The sequence below is a fragment of a genome, unplaced genomic scaffold, assembly GCF_019419815.1.
Source record: "Pyrus x bretschneideri cultivar Hongxiangsu unplaced genomic scaffold, Pyrus_bretschneideri_v1 Contig8, whole genome shotgun sequence".
Classification (NCBI taxonomy): domain Eukaryota; kingdom Viridiplantae; phylum Streptophyta; class Magnoliopsida; order Rosales; family Rosaceae; genus Pyrus; species Pyrus x bretschneideri.
This window is the reverse complement of record NW_025999820.1, coordinates 8,404,169-8,412,042: the sequence shown is the minus strand read 5'-3', so window position 1 is coordinate 8,412,042 and position 7,874 is coordinate 8,404,169. Positions and strand designations below refer to the sequence as shown.

General features: G+C 38.3%; 1 pseudogene; it reads right to left on the bottom strand.

Annotated features, from left to right (window-relative positions):
* Window positions 1-5,570: 5,570 nt before the first annotated feature.
* On the bottom strand, window positions 5,571-7,244 carry LOC125473019 (annotated as a pseudogene).
* Between the last annotated feature and the right edge of the window lie 630 nt (window positions 7,245-7,874).

The following is a 7,874-nucleotide window of genomic DNA, read 5'->3' as shown; positions in this document are numbered from 1 at the left end:
CTAGGTGTCATGGATTGGGACTTAGCACTTATAGAACTGAAGAGCCCCCTACTCCAACAGATGGAAGCACCTCAAGTCAAAAGTCTAAGTACGAAAAGTGGCACAAATCAAACAAAATTTCCCTATTGATTATCAAAAGGAGCATGACTGATGTGGTTCGAGGAGCCTTCACAGATGCTACCAATGCAAAGGATTTTCTCAAGTCCATTAAGCAGAAGTACCAGGAGTCACCAAAAATTGAAACAGGTAATCTCATGAATTCACTAACAACCATGAGACATGATGGCATAGAGAGTATGTGTGAGTACATTTTAAAAATGGTGGACATCGCTGGAAAACTCAAAGCTCTCGAGGTACTAATCCCTGAAACTTTCTTGGTACATGTGATATTGAGTTCCCTGCCTGATAGTTATACACATCTCAAATTGTCCTACAATGCATTGCGTGAAAAGTGGGATGTGAATGAGTTAATTTCAGTATGTGTGAGTGAAGAGGAAAGGATGAAAAGGTTTGAAAATGAGAAGATTGAGTCTTTGAACTATGTACGAAGTACCACCAAGGCACATACACCCTTAACCACCGATGCGACTAGAAAGAATTCTACCAAAAGGGTTCCCTCTCCTAAAAGAAACACCAAACCTAACAAGCCATCGATTCTCAAACGTTATTTTTGTATAAAGCTTGGCTTGCCACTTGAAGAAAGGTAAAAACCTTCTTTTTTGCTGGTTTCGAGTCTAATTTAATTGATATACCTAGCATTAAATGGTGGCTTGACTTAAGCTTTTCTATTCATGTTACGAATTCATTGCAGAATTTCATAACAAGGAGAACACCAAATAAGGATGAAGTCAAAGTTTTAGTTTGCAATGGAAGAAGAGTTGAAGTCAAAGCTTTAGGAAGTGTTAGGCTAAAGTTAGGATTTGGATTTTTGTTTAGGATTAGAAAATATTGTCCATGTGCCTTCCATGAGAAGGAAGTTGTTTCCATTTCAAAGTTAGTTTTGTTGAGATTTTTTTTTTATTTTACTATAAATAATATTGGCTTCAACATATTTACAAATCTTCTCAAATTGGTATCAGTTTTTTTTTTTTTTAATGATGGCATGTTTCAAATAAAACTCAACAAAGTCGAATTTATTTTAACATTCAAAACGAACATACTAAGACTTAAAAATCATCAAACTTATAGCAAAAGAGGCTAGGTCATATGTCAAAACAAAGGATGAAGTTACTTGTCAAAAATGATATTTTGCCTCCAATAATTTTTCAATGATTTTGAGTTCTGTGTGGATTATGCTAAGGGAAAAATGACAAGTAGTAGAAAGAAAGGTTCAACAAGAAGCAAAGAAACTTTAGAAATCATCCACACGGACGTTTGTGGTCTTTTTTCCTACACAAACTATAAACGGACATAAATATTTTATAAACTACTTTTTCTCAATTTTGTTTCATCTATCTAATTTCAAAATAATCAAATGCACTCGAAACTTTAAGATTTCAAAATTGACATCGAAAACCAATTGGAAAGGAGAAAAAAAAAAATTAATTAAGGAGGTTAGGTCTGATAGGAGAGGTGAATACAATGGTAGATACACTCAAACTGGCAGACATCTTAGTCCATTTGCCATTTTTATTACAAGAAAATGGAATTGTAGCTCAATACACCACAATGGAAATCTCGAGGAAGACGAAGTGGCTAAGAAAAGAAGGAGAACCCTAATAGACATGGTAAGGAGCATGATTTGTATGACTAATCTACCAAGTTGTTTATGGAGTTAGAGATGGATGATCATGCAAGTACAAGAACCGACAATCTTATATTTGAAGAAGCTGATTAAATGGGGAATGATGCTGAACATTCATTGATTGCAGCAGCCTTGGTTGAAATTCCAGATCAATTAGAAGAAATTAAGTATGTGTAATGATGATGGTCTGTTATACCAAAGCCCTGATGATGTGTTGCTCAATGAGCAACATACTTAATTATGATCATGCAAGCTGATGAGTCAGTACCTGTGAGTGGCAACTGTGATGACCGACAACTAGCAAACAAACGTGGCCAGCTGCGGTGAGCACCGACTACACCGATTACAACAACATGCAAACATTCATGCAGGGTACGTGGAATTGACTCCTGACAAACGTGGCAAGAAGATGGTCAAATGGAAATTAATACTAAAATGGCCAAATGGGGATTAATACTGAGCCTACACCGACTGAAGCATGACACTGAAATTGAGGTGTTGTTAGACGGTGAACCGCATGTAGGAAATCAGCAAGGACGCGTGGATGAAGCAGCTGTGAATGGCAGTAACCACCGACTGGAGTCAACAGTTTTGGCAGTCGGTAATGTTCCACCGTTTTGAGGAAACCAAATAGGGTAAGAAAGTCAACATTCTCATCATATTTTGTGTATTTGGTACAGATAGATTTTAATTTATCAGAGTTTAGTAATCCTGGGATTTTCAAACAAGTCATCTCGAGTCCAAAAATAGACAATTGGATTACAGCAGACATTAAGACCATGGTACCTAAAATTTTATCGAGTTGTACAAGAGAATGTTTCACAGAGAACCCATCAGACAAATTGTGTTTATTTGAGATTCAGTGGGAGCAATTTTATAATTCTAGTTCTGTATCTGGATGATATATTGCTCACCACAAATAGTCATAGTTTGTTGGATAAAACCAAAGTTTTCTTGCAAAGACACTTCGAGATGAAAGACCTGGGAGATGACACTTATGTCCTAATGATTCAGATCAAAAGAGAGAGAATAAGAGGGCTGCAGGGTTTTGCCACAAAGAGCATACATAAAAAAGAATTAATATGTCTAGAAATGCCCATATCAAAGGGTGATATATTGAGCGAATTATAGTGTCCCAAAACAAACTTGGAGAGGACGATGATGGAATTATAGTGTGCACAAGGCCTGATGTAGCCTTCACCATTTCGGTGCTTGGTAGGTTCCAATCCAGTGCTGGAGAGGCTTACTAGAATGCAGCAAAAAGAGTGATGAGATATCTTAGAGAACCAAAGATCATATGTTAGTCTACATAAGGACATAAAACATCGTTTAGAAGGTTACGATGACTTAGATTTTGCGGGTTGTCTAGATGTTATGAAATCAACTTAGGGCTGTGTGATCTTAATGGCATGTGGAGCAGTATCTTGGAAGAGTGAAAAATAACAGACTGTGGTTGCTTTAAACTATGTTTGCAGAATACTTGTCCTATTGTGGAACTGTGAATCTAGCCATTTGGTTGAAGACTTTCATAACAGGACCGCAAGAGGTGGACTCAATCTTGAGAACTACACAGATTTATTTGACAACAGAGTAGCTATATTTTTCACTTAGAATAATAAAAGGTAGAATGCAACAAGGAACTTGGATATGAAGTACCTCATTTCTCGAGAAAAGGTGGTAGCTAGTTTGGTCAAGATTGATTAGTTGGAGACTAATTCAATGATTGTTCATCCATTGAATAAGGATGTTCCCATGGCAGTTTTCAAGAAGCATGTCAGCAAAGCATGGGGGTATTGGGTGATTTTAATGCAGCAAACTCATGCAAGAAACCAGTGGGAGCAAACTGATGTAGCTGCATATCAGGTTCATTTTAAATGTTAGTTTTCTTCAGTTGCAGTTCATGTTCTGGAAGTTGTATTCGAGTATTAATAATAAAGGCTTCTTTCTTAGCTAATAAAGAAAATGCTGTAAGGTTGTTAAAGTTCCCAAAAAGTATGCAGCATATAGTTATGATAAAGCATGAATGTTTTTATGCATGATGAGTAATGATCTTGAATTATTATGAAGGAAAAACAACCTGAGGGCTTCATTCAGAAGCATTGGGATTGCTTTCAATTCTGAAGGGGACCAGATGTTTGACATATTGCAGATACATATCCAGTCATGTCTTACATTGTTTTTATATCTTGTTGGAGTCTCATGTGTGTGTTAGTTTCATTGTAAGTAATTATGGGGACGGTACTGTTTGAAAGTTGAGTGTGTTGCCCTATAGTTCTCATGAATACTTGTTAATGACAGAGACTAGTAAATCGAGAAAATGTCCAATACTAATCTCATGGTCAATTCAGATTCATTCCATATTAAGTATAAACTATACAAGTTGACAAAGTATTTGCCCTAGTGGGAGAATGTAAGTTCTATATGAGAGCAAACACTTTGGTGATTTGATTAAACACATTTGGAATGATAAGGAGATTAGGATTGACACTTGTGGTAGACTTATCAGGAGTTGTATTAATTAAAGTTTCAAGTCAGATACATTCTCGATAAAACTAGAACTCTTCTAGCTGATATAATGCATAAGTGTTTCACGGTGATAAGGCTACTCTTTGATAAGGATCACGTAATGGGAGGGATACACGCAAGTTTACAGAAAACTCAAGCCCTATTGAGAGAGACTTGCTTTTGGTTGTGTAGAGTTGCAGAAGAACTTCAGTTATTAATCCTAGTTCTTTAAGACGATGTCTTCCACAAGTAAGTGGTTAAGTTGATAATTATGAATAAGTTTTTCCGTTGCATAACAGACTTACAAATTAGCATTCACCGTGGTCTGTTTGTAAACAAACAATGTCTGCATCCTAAATTTTGATAGGTTTTTCTATGAAGAACCAATAAAGCTGCAGTTGGAATCTTTGATAATAGCATTAATAGTATCAACCCCACCCAATTTAAGATCCTCCATCCAAGCCCCGTCAACATTCAATTTAAACTGACCAGTTGAACAATGGTTACCATTTGTTAAGCAAATAGGAAACATCACAAACTAGCAACGGAGAAGATGATCGATCACATCTGTTCATCTGTGTTCTTCTTCTATAGCAATGCTGTTGGGAAAGAATAAGTAAAGAATTTCAGTTTTCTCCAACATCTTACTGTGATTGTGCTGAATTAATAAATAACAAAAAGTATGTAGTCAAAACACGAGAGAAAGTATGGAAAGAACAAGAACTAGTTCTTTGCTTTATTGAATTTGGTTTATATTGCAATAAAATTTGTTGCAGAAAGAGTATAGTTTCTTAACTATCTCATGCTTTTATCCTTTAACAATGCAGAAAAGTTTCACTTTCGGTACGAGTAATACATAACATGTTCATGTTGGTAAACGAGTAATTTGTGACTTTGTTACTTATCAATATAGCATCTTTATTTTCATGATTAATTTGTAGCCTTGACAACAACAATCCCCTCAAGCAATATTAAGAAAGGATGGGAGAAAGAAAAATATGTATCCAATCCCCTCAAGCAAATGAGGAACTTACAAATTACATAGGGGCGATCCCAAGCCAACAAAATTCCCTGTTTTGTAAGGGTCGGGAGAGGAACGTCTACAATCTTACCCTTGTTTTGTAAAGAGGCTGTTTCCAAGACTCGAACCCATGACCTGTTGGTCATAAAGGAGCAACTTTTCTGTTGCACCAAAGCTCGCCTCAAGGACTTATAATTTACATGATATGTTAAATTCAAGAAAATGATAATATCAAATGGGGCCTTGATCCCGTCGACCAGTAAAGATTTAACCTAGTTTTAACGTCGTGCAACAACGTGTTTAGCAATTCATCTTTCTAGATGCCCAGTGAAGCATGATGAGCACCTCGGCCATGCCGAGTTTGTCATATCGGTCTGGTAGTACATGCAGCGTAATGTAGCACATGAGAAACAAAGCAGAAAATTGAATTATACGTTCCCAAAATATAGAAACTTGATTAAGTGCCTTACAACTCCAGCACCTAATAATGCTTTTAGAATGTTCAACGTGAGAATCGTTGTTTCTGCATGCCAATTTTTTGAGAGCAATGCATGCTTCTATGGCAGCCTCATATGCCTTATAGTCTCTTACGTCGAGAAGCTGCACCAAAAGGGCAATTGTCCTCGTCCCTGTAGTGCCAAATGTACTCGCCAAAATCCCAATAGCTCTAATGCATGGAACTTGGAGCTCGGAATCTGCCTCTTCAGTGATCTTTAGTACTAACTGATCGGCAGTAGCTCTGTAAGCGGGATAATTAAGGTTAAAGACAGATCTTCTCAACTCCACATCTTTTTCTGCGGTGGTGGTGATTGTGAGAATGTGAAGATAAAAGAGTCTCATACTGGTGAAAGGAGAAATCTGGCAAGGGTTTATAAAAAGTTAGGCTACTCCTTATATTATCAATTAGTTCTATGGTGGAAGTCCAACTTTCTTCATGGTATTAGAGCAGGTTGTCCCACGTGTGAGCCAAACGGCCACAGCCGCTCCACATTACCCTGTTTGTGTTATCTACATATTAGGCTTGAAAATTTACCATACGTAAGGGGCATATTGAGAATGAATCCCACATTGATGAGAAGAGGGGCATTTCCTATGCTTATAAGTAGTTTGGCTACTCTCCATATAGCCAATTGGTTTTATGGTGGAACCCCACTTTCTTTGTGGTATCAACAGATTGCCCTACGTGTGAGTTGTATTGTTCACGTGTTAGGCTTGAAAATTTACCACACATGAGATGACGTGTTAAGAATGAACCCTACATTGATGGAAGGAGGGATCTTGCATGGGCTTATAAGTATGTTAATCTATTCTCCATATTGCTAATTGGTTTTATAATGGAACCTCAACTTTCTTCAGTGATCTCCACTAACGCCATGGAAGAGTAATATTGAACATTTTCGGCACAAAGAAGCATTGCGAAAGATAACAATGCTTTTGATTCTGCGAGGCTACGGCAAATGGCGTTCCCCTTCCTAGTTTCCAAAGGGCTATGGCTGCCATTGCTTTAATGTTTGCCTTGGTTTCGGGGTCTTCATTGGCATTGCTATCAGTTTCAAATGCGAGATGGCTAACGAGCAATGGGACTACATCATGCTGCGCAAAATTGCCTTGACATTTTGGGTCTTGATTCACAAGAACAGACAGCGCCCAGGCCACAACAGCCTGAACTTTCATGGGACCTTCTCTGAGGATTTTCACAAACACTTCACACATAACTGCACGGATCATGTATTCGACACTTTCCCGGTCGCACGCCAATAAACCAATGGCCCTGGCAGCACTCTCTTGACCTTTCATAGGAGCCTCTTGGATGAATTTCAGTAAGGGTTCGACTCCACCTTCCTCAATGATAGTCTTTGCGACTCGATCATCGTACCGTGCAATGCTGACGAACGACTGCGCTGCATCGGATCGAACTTGAAATGGATTAGCCTCGTGGTTAAGCATAACAATTTGTTCCCAAATGATGACCATAACCGGAACGTTAGATGCAACTCTAGGCACCCCAAGCACTCCTCACGTTTTGCAATGTAAAGGAGGAGCCACGACAAGTCTTTGATTGAATAGTCGATCCTCCATGGCATATGGCGGAAGAAAAATTCGGGGATTGGGGTGGTGAAGCAAAGCTTGATCTTGTTCATGACAATGCCATTGACACGAAAAGGCTTGACCTTGAGAAACGTGGGCAGATACTTGTCGTTGAGGAGTGGTTCGATGACGCTGATCAGGATCCGCCGTACTGGGACGTCGTAGGAACCGCCGAACCGAGGAAGGAATCGGAAACGTCACAGCTGCTGAGTTGGCGGAGAAGCCCCGCCAGCTTTTGAGTCTTGGATTTGAGCTCGGGGATCAACTCCTTCGCCGTGGAACTCACAATGGTTGTCTCTAAGATCTTGGGCCTCGTGCGAAATTTGTAGAAAGACCCTCTTTAAGATAGTTTTACATTTTTACAAAAAGTAAGACAATGTATTGATGTTAGAAAACATTCACTTGAATCAAAACAATACAAGTTAATATTATAGTCTAGTGGTATTCCTCTTCGTTTATAAGTGAGAGATCTTAAGTTCAATTCTCGCCAAAGACTAATTTGAACCACATTATTGA